Source organism: Hemiscyllium ocellatum, chromosome 27 (genome assembly GCF_020745735.1).
Source record: "Hemiscyllium ocellatum isolate sHemOce1 chromosome 27, sHemOce1.pat.X.cur, whole genome shotgun sequence".
NCBI lineage: Eukaryota > Metazoa > Chordata > Chondrichthyes > Orectolobiformes > Hemiscylliidae > Hemiscyllium > Hemiscyllium ocellatum.
This window is the reverse complement of record NC_083427.1, coordinates 62,834-70,579: the sequence shown is the minus strand read 5'-3', so window position 1 is coordinate 70,579 and position 7,746 is coordinate 62,834. Positions and strand designations below refer to the sequence as shown.

General features: G+C 50.6%; 10 non-coding genes across 10 annotated transcripts; all 10 read left to right on the top strand.

The window, feature by feature from the left end:
* The first annotated feature begins 497 nt into the window (after window positions 1-497).
* Window positions 498-569, top strand: trnae-cuc (transfer RNA glutamic acid (anticodon CUC)). Its single transcript has one exon. It is a non-coding gene; the product is annotated as a tRNA-Glu (tRNA).
* Window positions 570-1,224: 655 nt separating this feature from the next.
* trnae-cuc (transfer RNA glutamic acid (anticodon CUC)) lies at window positions 1,225-1,296 on the top strand. The gene has a single exon. It is a non-coding gene; the product is annotated as a tRNA-Glu (tRNA).
* Window positions 1,297-1,951: 655 nt separating this feature from the next.
* trnae-cuc (transfer RNA glutamic acid (anticodon CUC)) lies at window positions 1,952-2,023 on the top strand. Its single transcript has one exon. It is a non-coding gene; the product is annotated as a tRNA-Glu (tRNA).
* A 655-nt stretch (window positions 2,024-2,678) lies between these two features.
* On the top strand, window positions 2,679-2,750 carry trnae-cuc (transfer RNA glutamic acid (anticodon CUC)). The gene has a single exon. It is a non-coding gene; the product is annotated as a tRNA-Glu (tRNA).
* Window positions 2,751-3,405: 655 nt separating this feature from the next.
* On the top strand, window positions 3,406-3,477 carry trnae-cuc (transfer RNA glutamic acid (anticodon CUC)). Its single transcript has one exon. It is a non-coding gene; the product is annotated as a tRNA-Glu (tRNA).
* A 655-nt stretch (window positions 3,478-4,132) lies between these two features.
* On the top strand, window positions 4,133-4,204 carry trnae-cuc (transfer RNA glutamic acid (anticodon CUC)). The gene has a single exon. It is a non-coding gene; the product is annotated as a tRNA-Glu (tRNA).
* A 655-nt stretch (window positions 4,205-4,859) lies between these two features.
* trnae-cuc (transfer RNA glutamic acid (anticodon CUC)) lies at window positions 4,860-4,931 on the top strand. The gene has a single exon. It is a non-coding gene; the product is annotated as a tRNA-Glu (tRNA).
* Window positions 4,932-5,586: 655 nt separating this feature from the next.
* Window positions 5,587-5,658, top strand: trnae-cuc (transfer RNA glutamic acid (anticodon CUC)). The gene has a single exon. It is a non-coding gene; the product is annotated as a tRNA-Glu (tRNA).
* Window positions 5,659-6,313: 655 nt separating this feature from the next.
* On the top strand, window positions 6,314-6,385 carry trnae-cuc (transfer RNA glutamic acid (anticodon CUC)). The gene has a single exon. It is a non-coding gene; the product is annotated as a tRNA-Glu (tRNA).
* Window positions 6,386-7,040: 655 nt separating this feature from the next.
* Window positions 7,041-7,112, top strand: trnae-cuc (transfer RNA glutamic acid (anticodon CUC)). Its single transcript has one exon. It is a non-coding gene; the product is annotated as a tRNA-Glu (tRNA).
* Window positions 7,113-7,746: the final 634 nt, after the last annotated feature.

Below are 7,746 nucleotides of genomic sequence, written 5' to 3'. Positions count from 1 at the left end.
CATGGCATCCCTCAGCTCAAACATGTTGCAAGAGGAACATTGCACTGTCTTCGCTGCCATCCCTCTAAAAGTAACCTTTAAAAAAAACTAGGTCTGAAGAATAGAACAAGCAAAATGCAGCACTAACCTGCTTACCATAACGGATCTTATTATAAGGTTAGAGGAGGAGGGCGGGTGGGAGGGACTACCCCTGTAGTGCCTCGGGTTACTCTCCTGCGCGCATTTATAGGAAGAAAGACCTACCCAGGTTAGCTTGCGCTACACCAGCTTCCGGGTCCACTCCGCGCTTTTTTGCAATAAAGGCGCGCAGGAGAGTCCCGCAGATGTGACTTGACTCTAAGTCTCCCCAATGTTCACGAGATCGCATCGGGAGCAATGGACACAAAAAAGTTACCTTGATGGATGCACCGGTGGAAGTCTTCTTACTGCTGCAGCCCAGGTTCGATTCCCGGGCAGCGAGGCCATTTTCAGCAGAGCTACAAGGATGGCTTTATGTCTCCCTGGTGGTCTAGTGGTTAGGATTTGGCGCTCTCACCGCCGCGGCCCGGGTTCGATTCCCGGTCAGGGAAGCTGTTTTTAGCTGGCCTACGGGCTGTCCATTCTTCTGAAATGCGCTTTACAGTTGTTTATTGATCTTCACCGTACCTGGGTGCTGCAGTGTGATGTAGCTCGTTCAAATCGCATCCTGATGCAGATTTGTTTGTATGTGTTGGGATGATTGCTCCTGCAGCTACAAACGAGTGAACAGTCTTCACTCTCTCGACGGAGCAGGTCGGGGCTGCTTGGCAGTGTCTGTTTGCAGACGCGGTTACGTGTGTTTTACAGTTTAAATTTAATTTTTCTTGTATCCATCAATGTAAGTTTCTGTGTCCATTGCTCCCGATGCGATCTCTATAACATTGGGGAGACAGGAGAGTCAAGTCACATCTCCGGGACTCTCCTGCGCGCATTTATAGGAAGAAAGACCTACCCAGGTTAGCTTGCGCTACACCAGCTTCCGGGTCCACTCCGCGCTTTTTTGCAATAAAGGCGTGCAGGAGAGTCCCGCAGATGTGACTTGACTCTAAGTCTCCCCAATGTTCACGAGATCGCATCGGGAGCAATGGACACAAAAAAGTTACCTTGATGGATGCACCGGTGAAAGTCTTCTTACTGCTGCAGCCCAGGTTCGATTCCCGGGCAGCGAGGCCATTTTCAGCAGAGCTACAAGGATGGCTTTATGTCTCCCTGGTGGTCTAGTGGTTAGGATTTGGCGCTCTCACCGCCGCGGCCCGGGTTCGATTCCCGGTCAGGGAAGCTGTTTTTAGCTGGCCTACGGGCTGTCCATTCTTCTGAAATGCGCTTTACAGTTGTTTATTGATCTTCACCGTACCTGGGTGCTGCAGTGTGATGTAGCTCGTTCAAATCGCATCCTGATGCAGATTTGTTTGTATGTGTTGGGATGATTGCTCCTGCAGCTACAAACGAGTGAACAGTCTTCACTCTCTCGACGGAGCAGGTCGGGGCTGCTTGGCAGTGTCTGTTTGCAGACGCGGTTACGTGTGTTTTACAGTTTAAATTTAATTTTTCTTGTATCCATCAATGTAAGTTTCTGTGTCCATTGCTCCCGATGCGATCTCTATAACATTGGGGAGACAGGAGAGTCAAGTCACATCTCCGGGACTCTCCTGCGCGCATTTATAGGAAGAAAGACCTACCCAGGTTAGCTTGCGCTACACCAGCTTCCGGGTCCACTCCGCGCTTTTTTGCAATAAAGGCGCGCAGGAGAGTCCCGCAGATGTGACTTGACTCTAAGTCTCCCCAATGTTCACGAGATCGCGTCGGGAGCAATGGACACAAAAAAGTTACCTTGATGGATGCACCGGTGAAAGTCTTCTTACTGCTGCAGCCCAGGTTCGATTCCCGGGCAGCGAGGCCATTTTCAGCAGAGCTACAACGATGGCTTTATGTCTCCCTGGTGGTCTAGTGGTTAGGATTTGGCGCTCTCACCGCCGCGGCCCAGGTTCGATTTCCGGTCAGGGAAGCTGTTTTTAGCTGGCCTACGGGCTGTCCATTCTTCTGAAATGCGCTTTACAGTTGTTTATTGATCTTCACCGTACCTGGGTGCTGCAGTGTGATGTAGCTCGTTCAAATCGCATCCTGATGCAGATTTGTTTGTATGTGTTGGGATGATTGCTCCTGCAGCTACAAACGAGTGAACAGTCTTCACTCTCTCGACGGAGCAGGTCGGGGCTGCTTGGCAGTGTCTGTTTGCAGACGCGGTTACGTGTGTTTTACAGTTTAAATTTAATTTTTCTTGTATCCATCAATGTAAGTTTCTGTGTCCATTGCTCCCGATGCGATCTCTATAACATTGGGGAGACAGGAGAGTCAAGTCACATCTCCGGGACTCTCCTGCGCGCATTTATAGGAAGAAAGACCTACCCAGGTTAGCTTGCGCTACACCAGCTTCCGGGTCCACTCCGCGCTTTTTTGCAATAAAGGCGTGCAGGAGAGTCCCGCAGATGTGACTTGACTCTAAGTCTCCCCAATGTTCACGAGATCGCATCGGGAGCAATGGACACAAAAAAGTTACCTTGATGGATGCACCGGTGAAAGTCTTCTTACTGCTGCAGCCCAGGTTCGATTCCCGGGCAGCGAGGCCATTTTCAGCAGAGCTACAAGGATGGCTTTATGTCTCCCTGGTGGTCTAGTGGTTAGGATTTGGCGCTCTCACCGCCGCGGCCCGGGTTCGATTCCCGGTCAGGGAAGCTGTTTTTAGCTGGCCTACGGGCTGTCCATTCTTCTGAAATGCGCTTTACAGTTGTTTATTGATCTTCACCGTACCTGGGTGCTGCAGTGTGATGTAGCTCGTTCAAATCGCATCCTGATGCAGATTTGTTTGTATGTGTTGGGATGATTGCTCCTGCAGCTACAAACGAGTGAACAGTCTTCACTCTCTCGACGGAGCAGGTCGGGGCTGCTTGGCAGTGTCTGTTTGCAGACGCGGTTACGTGTGTTTTACAGTTTAAATTTAATTTTTCTTGTATCCATCAATGTAAGTTTCTGTGTCCATTGCTCCCGATGCGATCTCTATAACATTGGGGAGACAGGAGAGTCAAGTCACATCTCCGGGACTCTCCTGCGCGCATTTATAGGAAGAAAGACCTACCCAGGTTAGCTTGCGCTACACCAGCTTCCGGGTCCACTCCGCGCTTTTTTGCAATAAAGGCGCGCAGGAGAGTCCCGCAGATGTGACTTGACTCTAAGTCTCCCCAATGTTCACGAGATCGCATCGGGAGCAATGGACACAAAAAAGTTACCTTGATGGATGCACCGGTGAAAGTCTTCTTACTGCTGCAGCCCAGGTTCGATTCCCGGGCAGCGAGGCCATTTTCAGCAGAGCTACAAGGATGGCTTTATGTCTCCCTGGTGGTCTAGTGGTTAGGATTTGGCGCTCTCACCGCCGCGGCCCGGGTTCGATTCCCGGTCAGGGAAGCTGTTCTTAGCTGGCCTACGGGCTGTCCATTCTTCTGAAATGCGCTTTACAGTTGTTTATTGATCTTCACCGTACCTGGGTGCTGCAGTGTGATGTAGCTCGTTCAAATCGCATCCTGATGCAGATTTGTTTGTATGTGTTGGGATGATTGCTCCTGCAGCTACAAACGAGTGAACAGTCTTCACTCTCTCGACGGAGCAGGTCGGGGCTGCTTGGCAGTGTCTGTTTGCAGACGCGGTTACGTGTGTTTTACAGTTTAAATTTAATTTTTCTTGTATCCATCAATGTAAGTTTCTGTGTCCATTGCTCCCGATGCGATCTCTATAACATTGGGGAGACAGGAGAGTCAAGTCACATCTCCGGGACTCTCCTGCGCGCATTTATAGGAAGAAAGACCTACCCAGGTTAGCTTGCGCTACACCAGCTTCCGGGTCCACTCCGCGCTTTTTTGCAATAAAGGCGCGCAGGAGAGTCCCGCAGATGTGACTTGACTCTAAGTCTCCCCAATGTTCACGAGATCGCATCGGGAGCAATGGACACAAAAAAGTTACCTTGATGGATGCACCGGTGAAAGTCTTCTTACTGCTGCAGCCCAGGTTCGATTCCCGGGCAGCGAGGCCATTTTCAGCAGAGCTACAAGGATGGCTTTATGTCTCCCTGGTGGTCTAGTGGTTAGGATTTGGCGCTCTCACCGCCGCGGCCCGGGTTCGATTCCCGGTCAGGGAAGCTGTTTTTAGCTGGCCTACGGGCTGTCCATTCTTCTGAAATGCGCTTTACAGTTGTTTATTGATCTTCACCGTACCTGGGTGCTGCAGTGTGATGTAGCTCGTTCAAATCGCATCCTGATGCAGATTTGTTTGTATGTGTTGGGATGATTGCTCCTGCATCTACAAACGAGTGAACAGTCTTCACTCTCTCGACGGAGCAGGTCGGGGCTGCTTGGCAGTGTCTGTTTGCAGACGCGGTTACGTGTGTTTTACAGTTTAAATTTAATTTTTCTTGTATCCATCAATGTAAGTTTCTGTGTCCATTGCTCCCGATGCGATCTCTATAACATTGGGGAGACAGGAGAGTCAAGTCACATCTCCGGGACTCTCCTGCGAGCATTTATAGGAAGAAAGACCTACCCAGGTTAGCTTGCGCTACACCAGCTTCCGGGTCCACTCCGCGCTTTTTTGCAATAAAGGCGCGCAGGAGAGTCCCGCAGATGTGACTTGACTCTAAGTCTCCCCAATGTTCACGAGATCGCATCGGGAGCAATGGACACAAAAAAGTTACCTTGATGGATGCAGCGGTGAAAGTCTTCTTACTGCTGCAGCCCAGGTTCGATTCCCGGGCAGCGAGGCCATTTTCAGCAGAGCTACAAGGATGGCTTTATGTCTCCCTGGTGGTCTAGTGGTTAGGATTTGGCGCTCTCACCGCCGCGGCCCGGGTTCGATTCCCGGTCAGGGAAGCTGTTTTTAGCTGGCCTACGGGCTGTCCATTCTTCTGAAATGCGCTTTACAGTTGTTTATTGATCTTCACCGTACCTGGGTGCTGCAGTGTGATGTAGCTCGTTCAAATCGCATCCTGATGCAGATTTGTTTGTATGTGTTGGGATGATTGCTCCTGCAGCTACAAACGAGTGAACAGTCTTCACTCTCTCGACGGAGCAGGTCGGGGCTGCTTGGCAGTGTCTGTTTGCAGACGCGGTTACGTGTGTTTTACAGTTTAAATTTAATTTTTCTTGTATCCATCAATGTAAGTTTCTGTGTCCATTGCTCCCGATGCGATCTCTATAACATTGGGGAGACAGGAGAGTCAAGTCACATCTCCGGGACTCTCCTGCGCGCATTTATAGGAAGAAAGACCTACCCAGGTTAGCTTGCGCTACACCAGCTTCCGGGTCCACTCCGTGCTTTTTTGCAATAAAGGCGCGCAGGAGAGTCCCGCAGATGTGACTTGACTCTAAGTCTCCCCAATGTTCACGAGATTGCATCGGGAGCAATGGACACAAAAAAGTTACCTTGATGGATGCACCGGTGAAAGTCTTCTTACTGCTGCAGCCCAGGTTCGATTCCCGGGCAGCGAGGCCATTTTCAGCAGAGCTACAAGGATGGCTTTATGTCTCCCTGGTGGTCTAGTGGTTAGGATTTGGCGCTCTCACCGCCGCGGCCCGGGTTCGATTCCCGGTCAGGGAAGCTGTTTTTAGCTGGCCTACGGGCTGTCCATTCTTCTGAAATGCGCTTTACAGTTGTTTATTGATCTTCACCGTACCTGGGTGCTGCAGTGTGATGTAGCTCGTTCAAATCGCATCCTGATGCAGATTTGTTTGTATGTGTTGGGATGATTGCTCCTGCAGCTACAAACGAGTGAACAGTCTTCACTCTCTCGACGGAGCAGGTCGGGGCTGCTTGGCAGTGTCTGTTTGCAGACGCGGTTACGTGTGTTTTACAGTTTAAATTTAATTTTTCTTGTATCCATCAATGTAAGTTTCTGTGTCCATTGCTCCCGATGCGATCTCTATAACAGTGGGGAGACAGGAGAGTCAAGTCACATCTCCGGGACTCTCCTGCGCGCATTTATAGGAAGAAAGACCTACCCAGGTTAGCTTGCGCTACACCAGCTTCCGGGTCCACTCCGCGCTTTTTTGCAATAAAGGCGCGCAGGAGAGTCCCGCAGATGTGACTTGACTCTAAGTCTCCCCAATGTTCACGAGATCGCGTCGGGAGCAATGGACACAAAAAAGTTACCTTGATGGATGCACCGGTGAAAGTCTTCTTACTGCTGCAGCCCAGGTTCGATTCCCGGGCAGCGAGGCCATTTTCAGCAGAGCTACAAGGATGGCTTTATGTCTCCCTGGTGGTCTAGTGGTTAGGATTTGGCGCTCTCACCGCCGCGGCCCGGGTTCGATTCCCGGTCAGGGAAGCTGCTTTTAGCTGGCCTACGGGCTGTCCATTCTTCTGAAATGCGCTTTACAGTTGTTTATTGATCTTCACCGTACCTGGGTGCTGCAGTGTGATGTAGCTCGTTCAAATCGCATCCTGATGCAGATTTGTTTGTATGTGTTGGGATGATTGCTCCTGCAGCTACAAACGAGTGAACAGTCTTCACTCTCTCGACGGAGCAGGTCGGGGCTGCTTGGCAGTGTCTGTTTGCAGACGCGGTTACGTGTGTTTTACGGTTTAAATTTAATTTTTCTTGTATCCATCAATGTAAGTTTCTGTGTCCATTGCTCCCGATGCGATCTCTATAACATTGGGGAGACAGGAGAGTCAAGTCACATCTCCGGGACTCTCCTGCGCGCATTTATAGGAAGAAAGACCTACCCAGGTTAGCTTGCGCTACACCAGCTTCCGGGTCCACTCCGCGCTTTTTTGCAATAAAGGCGCGCAGGAGAGTCCCGCAGATGTGACTTGACTCTAAGTCTCCCCAATGTTCACGAGATCGCATCGGGAGCAATGGACACAAAAAAGTTACCTTGATGGATGCACCGGTGGAAGTCTTCTTACTGCTGCAGCCCAGGTTCGATTCCCGGGCAGCGAGGCCATTTTCAGCAGAGCTACAAGGATGGCTTTATGTCTCCCTGGTGGTCTAGTGGTTAGGATTTGGCGCTCTCACCGCCGCGGCCCGGGTTCGATTCCCGGTCAGGGAAGCTGTTTTTAGCTGGCCTACGGGCTGTCCATTCTTCTGAAATGCGCTTTACAGTTGTTTATTGATCTTCACCGTACCTGGGTGCTGCAGTGTGATGTAGCTCGTTCAAATCGCATCCTGATGCAGATTTGTTTGTATGTGTTGGGATGATTGCTCCTGCAGCTACAAACGAGTGAACAGTCTTCACTCTCTCGACGGAGCAGGTCGGGGCTGCTTGGCAGTGTCTGTTTGCAGACGCGGTTACGTGTGTTTTACAGTTTAAATTTAATTTTTCTTGTATCCATCAATGTAAGTTTCTGTGTCCATTGCTCCCGATGCGATCTCTATAACATTGGGGAGACAGGAGAGTCAAGTCACATCTCCGGGACTCTCCTGCGCGCATTTATAGGAAGAAAGACCTACCCAGGTTAGCTTGCGCTACACCAGCTTCCGGGTCCACTCCGCGCTTTTTTGCAATAAAGGCGTGCAGGAGAGTCCCGCAGATGTGACTTGACTCTAAGTCTCCCCAATGTTCACGAGATCGCATCGGGAGCAATGGACACAAAAAAGTTACCTTGATGGATGCACCGGTGAAAGTCTTCTTACTGCTGCAGCCCAGGTTCGATTCCCGGGCAGCGAGGCCATTTTCAGCAGAG